The sequence below is a fragment of the Acinonyx jubatus genome, chromosome C2 (assembly GCF_027475565.1).
Source record: "Acinonyx jubatus isolate Ajub_Pintada_27869175 chromosome C2, VMU_Ajub_asm_v1.0, whole genome shotgun sequence".
NCBI lineage: Eukaryota > Metazoa > Chordata > Mammalia > Carnivora > Felidae > Acinonyx > Acinonyx jubatus.
This window is the reverse complement of record NC_069384.1, coordinates 78776214-78794905: the sequence shown is the minus strand read 5'-3', so window position 1 is coordinate 78794905 and position 18692 is coordinate 78776214. Positions and strand designations below refer to the sequence as shown.

The window sequence follows — 18692 nt, the reverse complement described above, 5'->3', positions numbered from 1 at the left end:
CTTCTTCTGTATCCAGATTGTGTCCTAGAAGCCCCCTCGAGTGATGATAGGCTTAGTGGTGGCCTCCATTTTCTCCTTAACGGGGAACAAGGAAAGGTCAGAGAATGGGAAGATCTGTCTTGGATGCATTGGATCCCCCCTTATGTCTCTATGGTTGTAAACTCAGTGCTCAGCCATGACCACTCATGTGTGATCAGAGTATACAAGAGGGATCCTGCCCAGGCTTATGGGATGGGGTGAAAAAGCAAGAAGTCGACTCCTAAACTTGGGTTTGCCAGTCTCAGCATGAGGGAATACCAGAACCAACCCCCCACTGGCTTTGGCCAGGAGCCTGAGTGTTTTCTGTGCATCAACATTGGTCAACCTGGCCTTTGGGACGGGATGCTGGCAAGGGTTCAGTGCAGGCGTGGTACCTGAAACAATTTTGGATAGAGTGGGAGACTGTATGGCCTCTTTGCTCAGAGCTTGGACGAGGAGAAGGAGGGGGAGATAATACAAAGAGTTATTTGACTTCTGTCCAACAGTGCAGGCAGGAGAGCAAAGGGGAGGCTTCTCAAAAGTTGTTGAAAGAAGAATTGGCATGGGGATAGGGAGCGAGAGGGAGTCTTTTTGGACAGGGGAGAGAGAAAGAGCCTGGCCTGAAGGTGGAGGAATGAGAGACAGAAATATAAAAAAGAGAACAAATCAAGGAGGGAATGGAAGGAGGGAAGAAAGGAGGAAGGAAGGAAGGGAGGAAGGAAGGAGGGAGGGAAGGAAGGAAGGAAGGAAAGGAAAGGAAGGAGAGAGGAGGGAAGGAAGGAAAGGAGGAAGGAAGGAGGGAAGGAAAGAAGGAAGGAAGGAAAGAAGGAGGGAGAGAGGCAGGAAAGGAGAAAAAGAGGAAAAGAGACAGGCACAGACATCCAGAGAGAAAATCAGAACTAAATTGGAAATGAGAGACAAATTGGGGGAAGGAAAGAGAAGCGGGGAAGCAGTGAGGGAGTGTGGGTACACACACAAGGTACGGGCAGCTGAATGCAGGCCCGACCTGCTCAGCTCAGGAGACCTTCTTTTGTGAGCCTGGCACAGGAACGATCTGTACACAGAGGAAAATGTGCTGACTCTTGCCCAAGGCCTGTGGGAGGACAGGACAGATCAATTAACCTGGGTGGGGCTCTCCTGTGCCAAGCCTGGCACTCTCAGTTCTCAGTGCCCAGCCAGGCCAGACCAAGGGCTCTCACGTGACCACTAGCCATTAAAGGGCCGTCAGCTGCAGGGAAGAATCAGCCTTGTACTCAGAAAAACCCTCTCCCCGTGCCGATGTCACCTCCACCGGCCCAGCTATCCCCAATCTGCCAGGCCCAGCCCCGCACCCAGGTCGACCATGCCCCTTGGCCTGGGGAAACCGGCCACTGGGAATCTGAACTGACTTTGAGGCTCCTCTGGGGGCCAGTAGGGCCCGGTACATCCAACGGATGGAATGATCCTGGAGCATATTTGTGAGTGGAACAAGAGGCTTCTGGAGCAGAATGTTCCCACAGATCTTAGCTGTGGGGGGGGAGGGGGGGCGTGACTGATTCCATTTTAAGGACAAGCAAGTTTTCCAGGAAGGGCACATTCGAGCACAGCGTCAAAGGTTGGGTAGGATTGCTGGGCAGGCAGAGAAAGTGGAGGGATCCTAGGTCATGAGAAGCACAGGTAAGAGTGGAAAGGTGGTATATCTGTGCTTCAGGCTCATCGGGAAGATCAATGGGAGCTGACACGCAGGCCTGGAGGAAATAAGGCTGGGATGCAAGCGGGCCCAGATAAGGACAGACAAACATAAAGGCACAGAGACAGTTAGTCAGGAGGGAGCTTGGAGGTGATACAAATCTTTTTCTCATTGTATTTCTTTTTAATGTTTATTTATTTTTGAGACAGACAGAGACAGGATGCCAGTGGGTTAGGGGCAGAGGGAGAGAGGGAGACCCAGAATCCAAAGCAGACTCCAGGCCCCGAGCTGTCAGTACAGAGCCCCGCGCGGGGCTCGAACTCACGAGTTGTGAGATCGTGACCTGAGCCAAAGTCAGACGCTCAACTGGCTGAGCCAGCCAGGAGCCCCTCACTGTATTTTTATTTTTAGCTTTGTATGTGTATGTGTATGAAGTAGAGGAAGAGGATGTGACAGCAACTCAAATCTTTTTGACCTACGTACGCTGTTCCTCTCCTCTTAAGATACAGACTGCTTTACCTCGTGTGGTGGCCGGTCTTCTGTCTTCTTCTTCTTCGGAGCCTTCCCTCCTATCTCAAGTCCTCATCCACCCCTCCAGATGGCCCCTGGCATAGTCCACTGGCCCTGCTGGGCCTCCTCCAGGCACTGGTATGTATCAGAGAACATTAGAGCCTTCTATCCTGCTTCCTCGGTAGGCAGGTGTTCGTTTAAACTTGAAAAGTTCTAAAGGCACCAAAAAGTTAAAATTTCTCTCATGGAGTTTTTTTTTTTTTTTTAATTACATAACGAAGTGAAAGTTTCCTCCTTTCGTCTGTTAACATTTATCAGTCAAGATATTTTCCTCAGTTAAATCAAATATATCTCCTTCTACATATATATGTACGTGTGTGTATATATATACATATACTCACACACGTATTTATAGAAGAGAAATTATGCTTTACATATTGATCTGTTTTGTATTTAAAAATATATTGTGAAAAAGTTTCCAACTTCATACCTCATACGCGGTCTCGTCCGCAGACTAGATATACCACAAGTTTTCAACTATTTTTCGTGTTCATAGACATTTAGGATGATGCAACCTTTTTGCCTTTACAAGTGATGCCTCTGCAAACATCCTTGCACGTGAACCCTTCTGTACTCTTGCCATTATGTCCATAGGATGGACTCCTAGAGGTCAGGTTGCTAAGTCAGAGCCCGCACATTTTACATCTTACTAGGGATTACCTCATTCCTCTTTAAAAAAAGGTTGTACTAAGTTGACACTCCAACAAACCGCGGAATGGAGTGCCTCTTCCACACTCGCTCTCCTGCCCTGGAACGGCCTCGTCGCTTGGTGGGTGAAGAGATGCCACGGGGAGAACTAGCAGCTGTCTAATAATACATGCATAGGTATCGGCAATGCTGGCGCCGAGATTTTGGCTCTGACGTCACCATGCAAGGAAATGCGTGTGAAATATTAAGGAACAGTGCCCGGCACAGTGTAGGTGCTCACTAAATGCCGGTTGTTGCTATCATTGAAGCATACTGCCACGATGGCGATTTATCAGAAGCTTTAACAGCAGGTTCGGTGTGGAAGAGAACCGGAGAGGAGAGAGAACAGAGGCAAGGAGGCTCCAGGTGGCTCTGCCCAGACTGGGTGAAATGCCCCTTCTTTCTGTGTCCCCAGCACTGGGCCTACCTCTTCACACGAAATGTGATTAGCTGATTCATTGTCCACCATAACACTGTCCCTGGAGGACAAGAGGTACGTTCTCTGACGTCAGATGGTGACCACCTATGGGCTGGGATGCGGTGGTCACACTTAAATACCTAAAGGGAATTTGAAGGGATAAACTTCTGAGTTTGAGACTCTCTCTATTAGTTGCTTAATGCCTGCAAGTTACCAAGAAAGAGGCACTTATTGTTACACCATAAATTACCATGTGATTTTTTTTTTCCCATGTGAGTCTCCTCTCCTCAATTAGGATGCGGCCCCTTTAAGGAGGAATCATATCTTAAACTTCTTCGATCATCTCTTCCACCATGATAGCTAGTGGGCTAAGGAGGCACGCATGAGGCACTCAATACATACAAAGTGGGGAAAAGTAACGGAACTGGTTTTGGGCGTGGTTTGAGGAAGCCAGTCCCTTTGCTTTAGAGCCAATGCTTCATGTTGGTTGATTAAATCACCATGTGGCTATTTATCTAAAAGTCCATTTCACCTTTGCAAAGAGATAACGGTATTCTCAAGCCTTCCCTCCAAATGGCCCCTCTGCTGCAGACATTCACCAAGGCATGTTCCCCATTCTTAAGCTACAAGTTGTGCATCTGGGATGGGCCAGAGACCAATGTCTGGGGAAATGGGATTATAGAAGGTAACAGCCACTGGGAGGATTTGGCCCCAAAGCTGAGGACTCTTCAATCAATATGTATGACTTTCAGAATTCCTATTTTAATCAGCGAAACGGAAATGAAATTCCAATGTAGCTTTTAGTTTAAAAAAAAAATTACAAGTGGTATATGATATTCATGCATACCATTTCCTCTGAAATTCTTTTTAAGAATTGAAGAAAATAACCATATAACATACTGGAAAGAACACTAGCCTAGGCATCCAGAGATTTAATTCCATGCCCTAAATTTATCACCTAGTAGCTATGTGATCAAAAGCAGTCACTTCCCCCATCTTACCTCATTTCACTCATATATAGAATGATATATAAGCTCCCCTTTAGCTCCAGTAATAAAGGAGTCCATAATTCCCTAACTAGTGTTGAAGGCCCATCCATCCATCCATCCATCCATCCTTTCCATAAATACCTACTTGATTCCTACTTGTGCTATGGCCATGCAATTCAAGTCTTCTGCTTTGGGTTGGTAGACTGATGGCATCATCCCCCTTCCAAGCACCTGGAGTCAATATCTTGTATAAATTCTGACCGTCTTACTCTCTCATCCACTTCACCTCCAACCAGTCCCAAGTGTTTATTCTTTCTCTGTGTCTCTCTGGACCATCCCATTCTTTCCATGCCCGCTCCGCTGATCCTCTTCCAGCCTCCCCAGCTCTCACTTGAGCTTCTCCAAGACTTCCTAAGTGATTTCCCAGCCGTCAGACTCTTCCTTCCCAATCCACTCTACATTCTGTGCTTATAGTTATCTCCAATCTTTCATTTTAATCAACATCTTTTGAAAGTTTGTTGAATGTAGACACTGTATCTGAACCCTTAAGGAGCTCACAATCAGGAGAGGAAGGCAGACAAAATCAAAGGTTGAGGACAATATGATGCCTGGCTGCCATGGTGGAGGAGTGCTCAGAGGGTTAGATTTCTTTGCTTCTTCTGGTAAGGGCTTCCTTCCCAGTTGTTCCCTCTTCCATGCATCACACAGCACTTTTTTTGCTTCTAGCATCCCAGTCATCAAACCCTTTTACCATTCATTCTCTACTCTCTCTTCTTAACCAGACTGAGCTCCTGATGGCAGGGATCTAATCAACTCAAGCGGTCCTTCTAAGTCACAAACCTTAGGTGGCTCTCTTTTGCCTTCAGAGGGAAGTCTAAACCTTGATGTTGGGTATTTAAAGCCCTTTATGGTCTGGATCTATCTTTCCAATTGACTCTGCTAATCAGCCCATATTGGGTCCCATCCCAATCCCAAACCCCCTTCCTCCTACCCGACCTCTAGAATATTCTCTGTTAGTGACACATGGTAGCTTGACCACACCCAGTACTTTCACATTCACTGCCTTTGGGTAAGCCAGTCCCTCTTCTGAGAATACCCAATACCTTTTCTCTCCCTTGCTTCCCTGCCTCCAGGGATTCGCCTATCCTCTGCTTAAGGCCTAGTTGAAATTCTGCTTTTTCCAAGAACCTGCAGAGAATCAGGCCTACTCATTCAGAATTAATTTTTACCTTTCAAATATTCCTTACAGCAAATGCTCTAACGCATGGGTGGCCCATCTTCTGCAGAGATTTTTGTGAACCTTCCTGGGTACTTCCTACGTTATGAGCTCCTGGGAAGAGGTGCCCACGTCCCATGGGTGTTGGGATCCTTTGTAGCACAGATCACACAGCCTGTACCGTACTGTACTGAGGCTCACTCTGTACTGAGCAGTCGTCACATGCCGGGTACCGCACAGGCTCTATGACATTTCATCCTCACAACAGACCAGGAAACTGGGCTCAGAGAGATGCTGAGTAACCTGCCCAAGGCATCAGCAGGTATGTAATACAATTTAGATTTGGACACAGGCACCTCACAACAACTAGCCTACACTGCCTCTCTACAAGGGGGCACAATAAGTGCCCACGGGTTTTACAGCCATTTAAAGGAGAAGTGGAAGGTATACTTAACGAGCATATCCTGATTCCCTAGGGAGATTTCTGAGAGTTCTCTCTCTCTTTTTTTTTTTTTTTAATGAGTTGGCATCTGATACTGCCCTTGAAGACTGAATAGAAGGTTGACAAAGAAAAAAAAAAGTAAGAGCATTCTAGTAAGAGAATAAGATTTGCGTTAACTCCCTGATAAAAGTGAATAAAGGGTGTTTGAGGGGAAAAGATGTGAGCTACATACGGACTCACTACCCCCACCAGACTATAGGCAACTGAGGGAAGGAAATGTCCCGGTCGTCGTGCTTGGGGCTATACTTCTACTGCCCTTGGCAGAGTCTCATACAGAACACGCGTTGAATACATATTTTGTATCAGTTTAATATTTTGTATCAATTAACCAAATATTTTGTATCAATAAATACTATCCAAGCGTTCTGTGTTCATATCATTTGACACTCACTCTTGGCTAGAATGCCGCAAACCTTAAGGGCCTTTGTGAAGGCTTGAGAAGTCTAAACCCAAGCTTTCAGACCCTGAAAGTGAAACCTCCAGACGCTAGAAATTTCACTGACCAACCCAGTTTCACTGACTGACTGAGTAAAAAACAAACATTAAAGCGACAGAACGAGCTATGAAAAATCAAATATGAAAAAAATGTTTCAGTTCCAAGAAACTTAGGTATTTTCAGTAATGTGCCTCCTGCAGGGAAACCTGACGCCTGGGGTGGCATGTCAGTTTCGTTTCCAGCTTTGACCTTCTGTCTCCTAAGGAGAGAGGAAAAGCCCCTCCACCCAACAGCTGTGCAAGGGGCCTGGGTCTGAAGACACAAAGGGAACTGAGGCAGAGTCTATGAGGTTCTTCCCACATTGTACTGTTTTCTATTAGAATAAGCTGTGGGCAGGTCTGTGTCTGTGAGCACATTCAGATCACATTTGTTGAATCAGTGAGTCAGAAAATGGCTTAAAGCAGAGCGACTGAGTGGGGAATTTAGCATGATCAAGTAGAAAATGCATTCGACTTGGGGCCGGACGAGCCTGTTTCTTCTCTGCCACATAGTAGCTGGGTGATCCTGGGCCGTCTGGGCCTCAGTTTCCTCTTTCAGTTCTGACATATTTGGCAGATCTTCATTATCATAGGAGGAAAAAACATGCAAACACCTGGAGTTGTTTTTTAAAAGGAGACATTTCTCGGGGCGCCTGGGTGGCTCAGTCGGTTAAGCATCCGACTTCGGCTCAGGTCATGATCTCACGGTCCGTGAGTTCGAGCCCCGCGTGGGGCTCTGTGCTGACAGCTCGGAGCCTGGAGCCCGCTCCGGGTTCTGTGTCTCCGTCTCTCTCTGCCCCTCCCCCATCCATGCTCTGTCTCTCTCTGTCTCAAAAATAAATAAACATTAAAAAATTTTTTTAAAAAGGAGACATTTCTGGAAAGTTCTCCATGTACTTGGGAATCTGGGAATTGAGGGTTTTTGCCTTTACTCTAACCCAAGGCTTACCGACCTTGGCACAGTTAGCATTTGGGGCTTAATACTTCTTTGCTATAAAGGCTGTCCTGTGCATTGTAGGATGGTCTGCATTGTCTCTGATTTCTACTCACTGATGCCAATAGCATGCACTTCCCTCTCCCCAGCAGTGGCAACCCCAAAATGTCTACAGACACTGCCAACCATTCCTTGCAGGCAAAATGATCCTCTGCTGGGAACCGTAGCCCCTGAGTTGCATTCCCAACTCAAACTGATGGAGTCCTTAGAATAATATAGCTGGGGATGGAGTGGGAGGGTGTGGAGAGCAGACACAGAGCCTCCCTCCACTTCTTAAAAAAAAAATTTAGTGTTTATTTATTATTTTGAGAGAGAGAAAGAGAGAGAAACAGAGTGCAGGCTCCAGCTCAGTTAAAAAAAAAAATTTAGTGTTTATTTATTATTTTGAGAGAGAGAAAGAGAGAGAAACAGAGTGCAGGCTCCAGCTGAGTTAAAAAAAAAATTTAGTGTTTATTTATTATTTTTAGAGAGAGAAAGAGAGAGAATCAGAGTGCAGGCTCCAGGCTCTGAGCTGTCAGCACAGAGCCCGACGCGGGGCTCGAACTCACGAGCCCTGAGATCATGACCTGAGCCCAAGGTGGATGCTCAACTGATTAAGCCACCCAGGAGCGCCTTCGCTCCTAAGAACCTAGGGATGGGGTGTCCCTGGGACCTAAGGAAAGTCAAAAGCGTGTGTAGTCTGGAAGCAGGAACTTGGCATCTGTGTTTCTGCATTATCACTGACTGCCTGTGTGACTTCCAACAAACTGCTTAACTTCTCTGAGCCTCAGTGTCCTAATGGGTTCCAAGGAAATGATACCTCTCCTCTATGAATCTTCCACTAACCTCCCCACCTCTCCACACCACGGAAAAGGGGGTTCAGAGGACTAAACGTAATGCACGTGAAAGCTCTGTGGGCTAAAAGCACAAGACAAGTATGTATGTTGTTCTAAAGATGTTTTTTTAACTGAGGAAGCACCGAAAAATCACTTTCTTCCTGGATAACTTTTCTGTCCAAAGCAGTAATGGTAACCTTGCAGGCACCACCACAGCGGTAGTGAAAACAAATAATGGAGAGCAATTCTCAAGGAATACTGCCATAGCTTCCAGGCTTGATTTCTACCGGGCCATGAGTTAGCATTTGTCTGGTAAAAATGAAAGACCTTCTCAAAAAAGATAGCATGCTATCAGGCCCAGGTGAGAATGCGCCATCTGGCCGTTCACATACCCAGAAGTAACTGGGCCCACGCTTGTTCTTTCTTCAACCAGGCTACCAACGTGGAAGATGCCCAGGTGACTTGTGTCTTCAGCAACTAACAACTTCAGGACCAAGAGGGCCCTGTGAGCGGTAGCTGGTTCCTCAGAGCGGGAGCTCCGGTCACAATCAGGCCAAGAGCGGACAGCCCTCCCAATGCGTCTCGCCAAAGCCCAATCACGCCTGGTCCAGGGTTTGACGGTCCTCTCCAGCTGTGGGAAAGCTCACGCCTAGAGCAGCATCCTCCCAAAGCACCCAGAGTGCCAGGTCAACAGGTCGATGGCTGTGCAGGATGCCTAATTGCCTCAGAAATGATCTCGAATTTCGGATCAGAGACCTCTAGGGTCCAAGTTGGAAGGGATGATACAACTCTGCTTGTAAACGCTTTGGTTTACGGACCACTTCTTCATCCTTTGAGGGTGGTGCAGAATAGCAGCTAAGGGCATTCCCTGTTGAGCCCCGAGTGTGTGTTCCTCCTCTGCTCTCCGCTAGCTGCATGGCTGGGGGCACCCAGTGGGTGCTGGGCAAATGCTAGCGGTACATTCGACGTGCTACATGACGTGCTGCAATCTCCCATTGCAGATGTGGAATCTAAGGTTCGGACAAGTGCACCCCCACACAGCATTCCCACACCCCTTTGCCCTACTCTTTCTATTAAGTCGCTCCTCCTTGTGTCTCTGCTACCTAAATGACATCGGTCCCTCGAGTCTGCTCAAATGCTAGCTGTTCTATAAATTCTGTCTCCAGAACGGAGTTCATCTCAGCTTCCTCCGAGCTGCATAGCACTTTGTTCAAAACTCTATCACACTGTGGAGCTCACTGGGCCACACTAGGCAAGAAAAAGGACTGAGGCGAGGACGTGACACACTGCAGACTGCAGTAAAGACCAGAGAGAGACGGACACAACGAAGGCACGTTTCGCCCCTGCAGCAACGCGTTCCCTCCTTCTCCTGCCCCACAGTCGGACGCACCGCGGGGCCTCTCAAAGCCCTCACCACGTTCTGGTTCCAATCAAAGCTAACTCCACACACACTCTCTCTTCCCAGGCGGACTACCTTAGGGGGAGGAAACAGCTCAGTGTCACCTCCGCACCCGCCATGGCACATGGCCGAGGGTTGCAAGTGCTGAAGCATGCCTGTTCCACTGATCTGAGAAGAGCTGGCTGATAGTGGTGATGGTGCTGAATGGCGGCAGAGATGACAGTGATAACAGGGAGGTTACCTGAACCGAAACCCAGCCATCACGAAGGGTGATGTGCTCACGATGTTTCGCTACGACCGAGTGAACAACAAGGGATCTACGAATCAGACCTAGAGACGTAGCCCACTCGCTGGCCAACTGGAAAGCAATGGAAAATGGAAAAGGCATATGGGCGGCGCCTATCTTATCAGCTTGAGCCCATCCATAGATTAATGTGGCGTAGCGGTGGCATGTGGAAATCATTGAAAAACCCTGTTGTTACTGTTCATTGAGGAAGATGTAGAAAAGATCCAAAGGTACAGGGAAGAGAAGCAGTCACAGTACTATGAAATTTCATGACAGTTCTCTCGCACCTGTCTGATTTGACACAGCTGAGATCAGGCTGATCCTGTGTGTCTCACAGTATGTTTTATTTATTCTTTTTGAATAAATAACACACGCAGAAAGTACAAAGCTCAAAAGTCACAAAGAGCCGGGAGTGAAAGGCTCTCTCCTACTCCTGCCTTCTGCCCACCGTTTTCTCCCAGGTCCCTCATAGATCCTTCCCGAGGAGTCCTCTGCCTACCTCTGAACAGTTGTTTTGGGTGGGTTAATAGTCAGTCCTCAATCCTTCGAGGTCCTCAGAAACCAAAAATTGTCTGTAAGTACGAAGTATGTCCCTAATGTAGCGTGTCTGTGCTGATAAATGATAAAATGTTACCGCCTCTATGTCAGTTACACAACCGGAAGCAGATAGTGCCACTCTTCCCAAAGACTATTCTTACTTAGCTGACAAATGTGGTTGGAGGTACTCAACCGAGATACAATCCTTCAACAGGCCCCTGTCCCAAAGATTTCCTGAGATGTTGCCAGGAGCCCATAGTGGCCTAAAAAACGGAGAACTTGAAATCAGAGTCTGTGTGTGTTGGGTTGAACGCCAGGCCTGCGTCCCGAAAGGTAGGCCTCTCCTCCTCCCCAGACCAGACCTGGCAAGGACTTCCCTCACACTTTGTTCTGCCCGAGGGTGCTGGGCTTCGAGGTGTGGGAAGAGTGGGTGGGGGAATTCTAGTTCCAGTGAAGCAGTTGAAAGAAAGTCATTTCCACAAAATCTAGCTCAAAATAGAGGAAGCCGTTCTATACTTACCCAAACTTTGTCCCCTGCAAGCTCACCTCCCCACCCCACACGCAGGGGAGTGGGGCAGTGGCTCCCCGGGTTTTCCTTGAGATCTGGTGCTGTGTGCTGCCCCATGGGCTTACGTTGTCACAAATCCTCCCACTCTGAGCAAGCACGCCCACCACCTCATTGTGGATCTTCTTCCCCGTAGGCAGTTTCCAGAGTTTTTCAGGAATCGGGCTACAGTTTGGAAGTTTATTTACCAGTGAAGTGAATTTCTCTCTGCTCTCCTTCCTCTCCTCCCAGAACCCATCTGAGAAAGTTACAGAAGGCATCTCCGATTCACAACACGCCCCCCGCCAACCCCCCACTGAATAACACGTCGTCTGGCAACAGGAGGCGTTTGATTACATTTGGATGGAACGCCTGCATCAACTCCAGTTGTCCCCGAATTGGAACTGCTGGGCCTCACGTGCTGCAGCCAACAGTTTGCCTTCACCCACTCCCCTCTCCGAAATGAACCTTTCTCTGGGAAAACAAGAAACCTACGTGCCATCCTGGGTGAGAGACGAACAATGGCTGCGTCCCAGCATCGCATCCCAAGCGTGACAGGCAAGAGCACACTGAGGGGTTTCCAACAACGAGCCACGCTTCAAGCATCTCTGGAGATGCCCTCTGAACCAGAGGACCCAAATGTTCTCCCCGGAGCCCTGCGGTCTCTGTGTTTAATTCAGTGCGTGGGCCTTAAGTTCTCACTGCGTGAGGTCTAAGGCACCCAGCTACTGTCCCCTTTAGCGAGCCTCCATAACCTCCCTCCCCATGCTCTGACTTTGCTTAATCGCTGCAGCAGGCAGAGTAATGGCTCCCCAAAGACACCATCACCCTAATACCCAGACCCTGTGACTATGCTATATTACATGGCAAGGGGCGGGGGGGGGGGTGGGGAGGGGTGGCTAAAGTCGCAGATGGAATACATCTTGCTGATCAGCAGACCTTAAAAAATAGACTCTCCACAGTAGTCTCAAAAATAGACTATCCACAATACGGTGGTCACCATATTATCGCAAAGGTCTCCAAATGGGGAGGAGGGAGGCAGAAGTGTCAGACCCAGAAGAGTGACATCAGGAGAAAGACTCGATTTTCCAACTGCCACCTATGAAGATGCAGTAAGGGGCCATGAACCAAGGAATACAGGCAGAAAAATCTGGAAATGACAAGAAACTGGATTCTTCCCTAGAACTTCCTTGGTGTTAACCCAGGGAGGTCTATTCGGACTTCCGGCCTCTAGAACTGTAATATTTGTGTTGTTATGTAGCAATAGGAAACCAAGACAGTCACTGTGGACTTGCCATGTGCCAGGCCTGGTACCAGATGCCAAAGGCACATTCCCACAGCATGTGGTTTGTACCGTGTATCCGTCATCAGAGTCCTGCAGGGAAACTGAAGCCACTGTAAGACTCTAAACACAGAGAATCCAATGCAGATCACTGGCTATGTAGGTGATAGCAGAAGTGAAAAAGTCAGTCCGGCTGTTAGCAATAGCAGAGGTTGCTACTAGGCTGGGCTAGAGGGATACAGAGAAGAAGCCATATTACCAGAGTGCAGAGGTCAAGGTTGCCAGGTGGAAGCTGGATCACCGTGCACCTATCCAGCAGGAGCTGGACGGGACAGAGCCCTGCTTTAGATGCTCCTGAGGCAGAAAGGGAGAGAGAGAGATACCTTGCTTTCTCCCTTTCTCCTGCCCTCTGATTTCCTGTCCAGGCCTCCTGTTGGCTGCTTCCAGACAGAAGCTAGCTGGCGAAGGGCCTTGGGATATGCAGAGGTCAGCCCTCCTGTAGTACAGAGGGGAGCTGGGGAAGAGCAGTCCGTGAATTAATGGATTTGAAGATGAATAAGCCCAAGACACCTCCTTTCTGCATTGATCATCACGAATCTCGAAGCATAATTATCGTTTAAAATGCAAATTCTTTACCTGGCTCCTGAGACCCTCCATAAGCTGGCCCTTCCCTAACTTCTCTGCTCTCACTCTCTACAGTTCCCCCCTTCACTCATAGCATCCCCACCGCACTGGCCTTTGCTCTGTTCTCCACATGCCAGAAAGTCTCACCTTGGGACCTTGCGCTTGTGGGTTGTAGCCGCTGTTAGAGAACAAGAAATACATGTGTTTGGGGCTGAGTCATTACATTAACCTGCCTGAGCTGAAACAATTTCCAGTGATAAGAATTCTCAATGCCTGGTCCATAATTGGCCCTCGATAGTTCTCAAGAGTTATTATTAAGTGACTGGATTTTAGACACTCGGTAATTTTGGGTTCAGTGTCTTTTTCTTATCCTCACTCCTTCCCCACCAAGTTCCCTGAGGACAAGGAAGTCTTATGTTATCTCCATACCTTTGAAGACTTCCATTGGACCTAAACCTTAGTAGATGCTCAAGATGGCTATGTGTTGCTTTGAGTTTCTAGGCAACGTGAGGCAGACATGACTGGCACAGCGCAGTCTAGAAGTTTGACTCATAGGAGGAGTTCAACATTGCTGTAGCTACCAACGTTCATGTAGCTCTTGAGCATTTACAAAGGGCTCTCCACTTGGTCCTTATACCAGCTCCAAAAAAAAAAAAAAAAATTACACTTATGATTCCCGTTTTCCAGAAGATGAATCACTCTGAGCTCACAGGGGTTCGTTATCTTACTCAAGATCTTGCTTTTTCAAGAGAGGAGGCTGGAATTAATTCACTGTTCCAAAATAGTTATGGAGTCCTGACTCCAGGTGCTAGACCCTGGCTGCATCCTCTGCACTTAGTTGGGGCTCAGGAGATATATATAGGAGCCCAAAGGTCCAAAGAAAGTGGAGTTAGCTCCCGGAAGATAAAAGGGAGGCCCTCAGTTCCAGCCAAGGACCAAGGACCAAGAGAATTGCCTGTGCCCTACAGCTTGCGTTTAGTGGGGTCCACTGCCACTGCTCTGTGTCTTCCTGCAAATTTCTGGCTGGTTGGCCAGACGTGCCTGGAGGCAACGGCACCCCAGCAAGCCCTCAGCAGCTCTCCCACTTGCCCAGGCTAATGGCCTTGGCGTTCTAAGTCTGCCCATTTCCATACATCCTTTCCTCCTTCCCGTGCCAAGATTTCAGTAGACGATTTACAGCGGGTTCCAGGCCATTTAGCTCCGTCGAAAATTTGGGTGAAAGTTTCCTCCCAGCCATCCCAGGCCACAGATAACCCATCGGGGTGTGACAGCCAGGGCGAAGGAGGGGGAAGAAGTTTCTGCAGCTGCTGTGTTCATCCACTCCGATCTGGCTGGGCTTTACAAAATGTGTCGGGAAAGGTTTGCTCGGAAAAATCTAGGACAAGATGCCGAAGAGACAAAACTTGTCCAACCAGAGATGGCAGAGGCCCCTGGAGGGTCGGTCGCCTGCGGGTTGGGTTATGTGCCAGCGCGGGTGCAGGAAGGGGCGGGTGGGTGACCAGAAGGAGGAAGGCTAGGTGGCCGGGGCTTGGCTGGGACGTGGCCTTGCCCAGTCTGACGTCGCTCCTTCCGTGCTTGGGCGCCTCTCTCCGTAAATAAATCCAGGCTGCTCTTACGGCGCAGGATACCCCACATACCGCACATCTGAGGTGGGGCGAAATACAAATATGCCTTTTCATAATAGCTTTACACCTGGGGCAGCAGAGGACCGGTTTATTACCTTGGTAAACAAAAGTTAGAATTCAAGCAGAGTACAAACTTTGCCCCAGGCCCTTCTGACGGTGCACCTTGTGTTTGTGAACTCGATATATATACAATGTGAAGCAATGGGAGGCTGGGCTTTCTCTCCCTCTCTCTTTTTTCCCTCTCTCTCTTGTCTGATTTCCAAGGTTTAAAAGTTCATGTGTGTGTGTGGGGGGGGGGGAGTAGGGGGGAGGTGCGGAGAGAGAATTTACTTTGGCTCTGGGTGTTTTTTTTTTTTTTTTTGAGCGTTTTGAAATCATGCTGTTTGGTGTGAAAAAAATACGTGAGGCAGTTTATATTGTTTCCCAGAGAGAGTGTGCTTCTTGCTGCCCTGATGGTGACAATTAGGGTTTGTGGGTGGCAGACAGGGAGAACCAGTTTTGGGAACACACAAAGGAACTAAGATTTGCATTGCCCTTAAACAATAAAAAAAATAGTAAATATTTATTTGCGCCTATTTTGTGCCAAGCACAGAAAGAACCATAAACGTTTGTAAACACAACCACCGGGAATAGGAATTCTGGGTCAAAATGTCCATTTTACAGGTGAGAAAACTAAGGCTACAGTTGCTAAAGAGATTCAAGCCCCAGTCTCCTAATTTCAAACTCAGGGCTTTCTGTACCGCCCTCTAATCTCGATATGGGGGTCATAGGACTACGTCCTGTCCTGTCGCCTGGCCTGTCCTCCCCACAGCCCCTGTTTTCCTGCCTCATTCTCTGCCCGTACTTGGGGCAACGACTGATCTCCACTTTTGGATGCATTTCTGCTTCGAGGATTTCCCTGCTATGTAGCAGCCACCCGGCCATCTGGACCACTCTCTTACCAACCAGTACCTCCATGCATTCAAGTGTAAGGGACACATAACATGTGGACTAGATTGCTCCTCAAAACACACATAAGCCTAAAAGCAAAGGAAGCGACGGCAAAGCAAGAACGCACCTCACATTCGGTTGGTTCCACAAGTGTCTCTGCGTTCTCCCATCCTCAGCTTGACTAATCAGATAAAATTCAGCAGAGCCATCCGAACTTTTGCGGTTCTTTTCCAAAACAAGCTTCGGAGCCTGAAGAACTTTGCCCATCTTTGTTTGCATGTCCGCTGCTCAAAACGGTTCCGCTGGGGCTTGCCTGTTGCAAAGCTCAAGCCAGCGAAATGTTAACTCTTTCATCCATAGATGAATCCCCAAGCCTTCTAAAATCAGGGTGAACTCATTAGGCTTATTTTTACAAGAAGTCCATGTGAATGTATCAACTTGTGCCTGTCTTCACACATGAAGGATTCCTTGCAGGAACATATTCAACTGAGTTTACAGAGAGGCAATGTCATTCACAAGGTATTGTGAATTCAGCAGTTCCGGGGGATCAGAGTTATGGCCTCTTGTGCGTAGCAGAATTTCAAGGGAAAGCCCAGCCCTCCTCTTCTTCCAACCCCCCTCCACTCTCACCCTACCATTAATGCATTAAAAAAAAATTCTTAATGTTTATTTATTTTGAGAAAGAGAGAGAGAGCAAGAGAGCACCAGTTGGCAGACAGAGGGGGAGACGCAGAATCTGAAACAGGCTCCAGGCTCTGAGCGGTCAGCACAGAGTCCAACTCGGGGCTTGAACTCATGAACCGTGAGATCATGACCTGAGCCGAAGTCAGACGTTTAGCCAACTGAGCCACCCAGGCGCCCCCACCATTAATGCATTTTTAATGGCAGCTTCTCAAGGAATGCCTTTGGCTTTCTTTATTGTAAGCTTTTAAAAAATTATTGGAACGCAAATACTCATTGCAAAGAAACCGATTTCAGTTATGAATGGACTAAACACAGTCTCTGTGCTGGAGCCCTGGAAGAAGATGACATGGGCGTCTCTGGGCTGTGAGGCAAAGCCTGGTTAAGGATGCTTGGTTCCAGGACTCTTCTCTGAAGACTCAAGTAAGCCAAGCAGTAGAATGTTAGCCCTAAAATGAGCTTTAAAGAGCATCTGACCCAACCTCTTTCTCTTCCAGAGGAGAACACGGAGGCTCAAAGAGGGACAAGGCCGAGGCTTGCAAAGCCAGCAAGTGACAGGCCCCCAGCTCTTGCCAGGGCTCAGAGCTCTCCGCCATGCTGTATTTCATCCTGACAGCGAGTGAGATGAAATAAAGACAAGAACCTGGTCCTCCTCTTGGCCTGGGTCTACTTCCCCTGACTTTTCATCACTGCTTGTCAATAGGCGATATATGTCCATAGATTGAGTCCGTGGAAAGATGATTACCCCGAGAAAGAAGGGAGTCAGGAAACCTCGGATACTTCTGAAACATTGATTGGCAATCTTATTCAAGGTTAAGAGAACTTAGTGTATCCTTGCACAGTTGTGATTATAGACCAGAAACACAATGCTTAAAAGGAAATCCATGTGCCTTCTCTACTTTAGTTTCATTCTCATTGCTGTTTTGCTTTTGATTTTCTAGCTAGTGATTCTAAGTTGGTGTGGGTCCCTGTCATTGGGAAGTAGAGTCAGTCAGCCTCCAATTGGGTCCTACATTGAAATAACTGATGGAATGTCACACTGTTAGGGCAAGAAGTGACACTCCGGACCTGATGAGTATGCTGGAGCTGAGGGAAGGCAAAGGACTTATCCGGGGTCACTCAGCACATTAATGGACTACAACCGTCCCTCCGTCCGACAACTACAAAGCAACTTCCTTTGTAACACTCACATGTCTTTTGTGAACCAGTGGTGGATTGTGCTAACTCCAGGGAGTTGAACGCTCATTGCAGCCTGGGACCGACTAATTTATATGCATCCCTATAAGGTATGGATCATGAGTTATCCTTGCCATCTTTGTTTCATGGAAAGACTGGTACACAGAAAACAAGGGAATTTTCCAAGATTGCAGGGTGAATCAGCAAAGGCTCTGAGGCAACATGCTGTTACAGGATGAGGCATCAGAAGACATAAATTCCAGTCCTCACACTATCTCTACCCACGTGAGAGATCTTGGGCAACTCATTTCCCTTTCTGAGTCTTAGTTTCTCCATTCATGGAAGGGCTTTGCTGGATGACCTCTAAGAACATTTATCTCTCCTGGTCTATGGGTCTAGAAAACAAGGCTCAGAGCTATTTCATGCCTGTGAAAGCCAGAAACTGACTGTCACAATGACATATTCCCAGGATTCTCAAACTGTAAGGGATACATGGGTTCTGCCTCCGAAACAGAATTATAGCATCTTTTTGCAACTTGTATGCAAAAGAAAAAAAATAATAATAAGTTCGGTTTTATTTTTTTTCCCATGACTTGTTTTTTTCTCAAGCCCTTCATGCCCGTCATCGCTTATCTGATTTCAAGGGCAAGCATGTAACACAACAAAGAAACTAATGGCAGACAAACAGCATAAGGAAAACTCAGAAATATGTACTTATCATTTTATTTTGCGAGGCCTGGTAAGGAAAATAAATAATATTTGTTGAACACTTACCATAATTTATGCATGCCGCCTTATTTAAGATCTTTAAGCAATCAGTATTATCATGCCCCTTTTACAGAAGAAGGTGCTGAGGCTCGGGCAAGAAATAACTTGCCTGATATACACCTGTTAAGAAGTAGAACCCAGATTTGACGATTCCAAAGTCCGCATTTTCCCAAATTCCCAAGTTGTGAACATAAAACCCAGCCATGTTATTTGTTAGCAAAATTGGTTTTCCATTAGAGAGGGGAATTAACTATACCAAGATTTTATCGCGTTTCACGAAGAACATATTCACCATAGTCAACATATTCAACAACCTCATAGCTTCCCTGGGCTCCACCTTCTGAACATCTTTGAGAACAGGCCAAAACTGTGAGGCATTCATCTGATGTCCCTCAAAAATTTTGGAGAGAGTGGATACCTATGACTAGAAATGGTCCAGTCAGAAGTATTTATTCATACACTCACAGAATTAAAGACTGGGCAGCTGT

The 18692-nt window shown here is 47.4% G+C and overlaps 1 protein-coding gene and 1 long non-coding RNA gene across 3 annotated transcripts in view; one reads left to right on the top strand and one right to left on the bottom strand.

Annotated features, from left to right (window-relative positions):
* The window catches only part of BCL6 (BCL6 transcription repressor), an 88136-nt gene extending 72283 nt beyond the window's left edge, over positions 1 to 15853 (bottom strand). Inside the window, exon 1 of the mRNA XM_053221083.1 lies at positions 15707 to 15853. The gene's annotated coding sequence lies outside the window, so the exon portion shown is untranslated. The remainder of the gene's footprint in view (positions 1 to 15706) is intronic.
* Positions 755 to 14932, top strand: LOC106968012 (uncharacterized). 2 transcript variants are annotated; one of them, XR_003420773.2, is made up of 3 exons: positions 755 to 2335; positions 8786 to 10907; positions 11371 to 14932. It is a non-coding gene; the product is annotated as an uncharacterized LOC106968012 (long non-coding RNA). The 2 variants fall into 2 exon arrangements; XR_001429050.3 differs by having other exon boundaries at positions 758 to 2335; positions 10789 to 10907.
* Positions 15854 to 18692: the final 2839 nt, after the last annotated feature.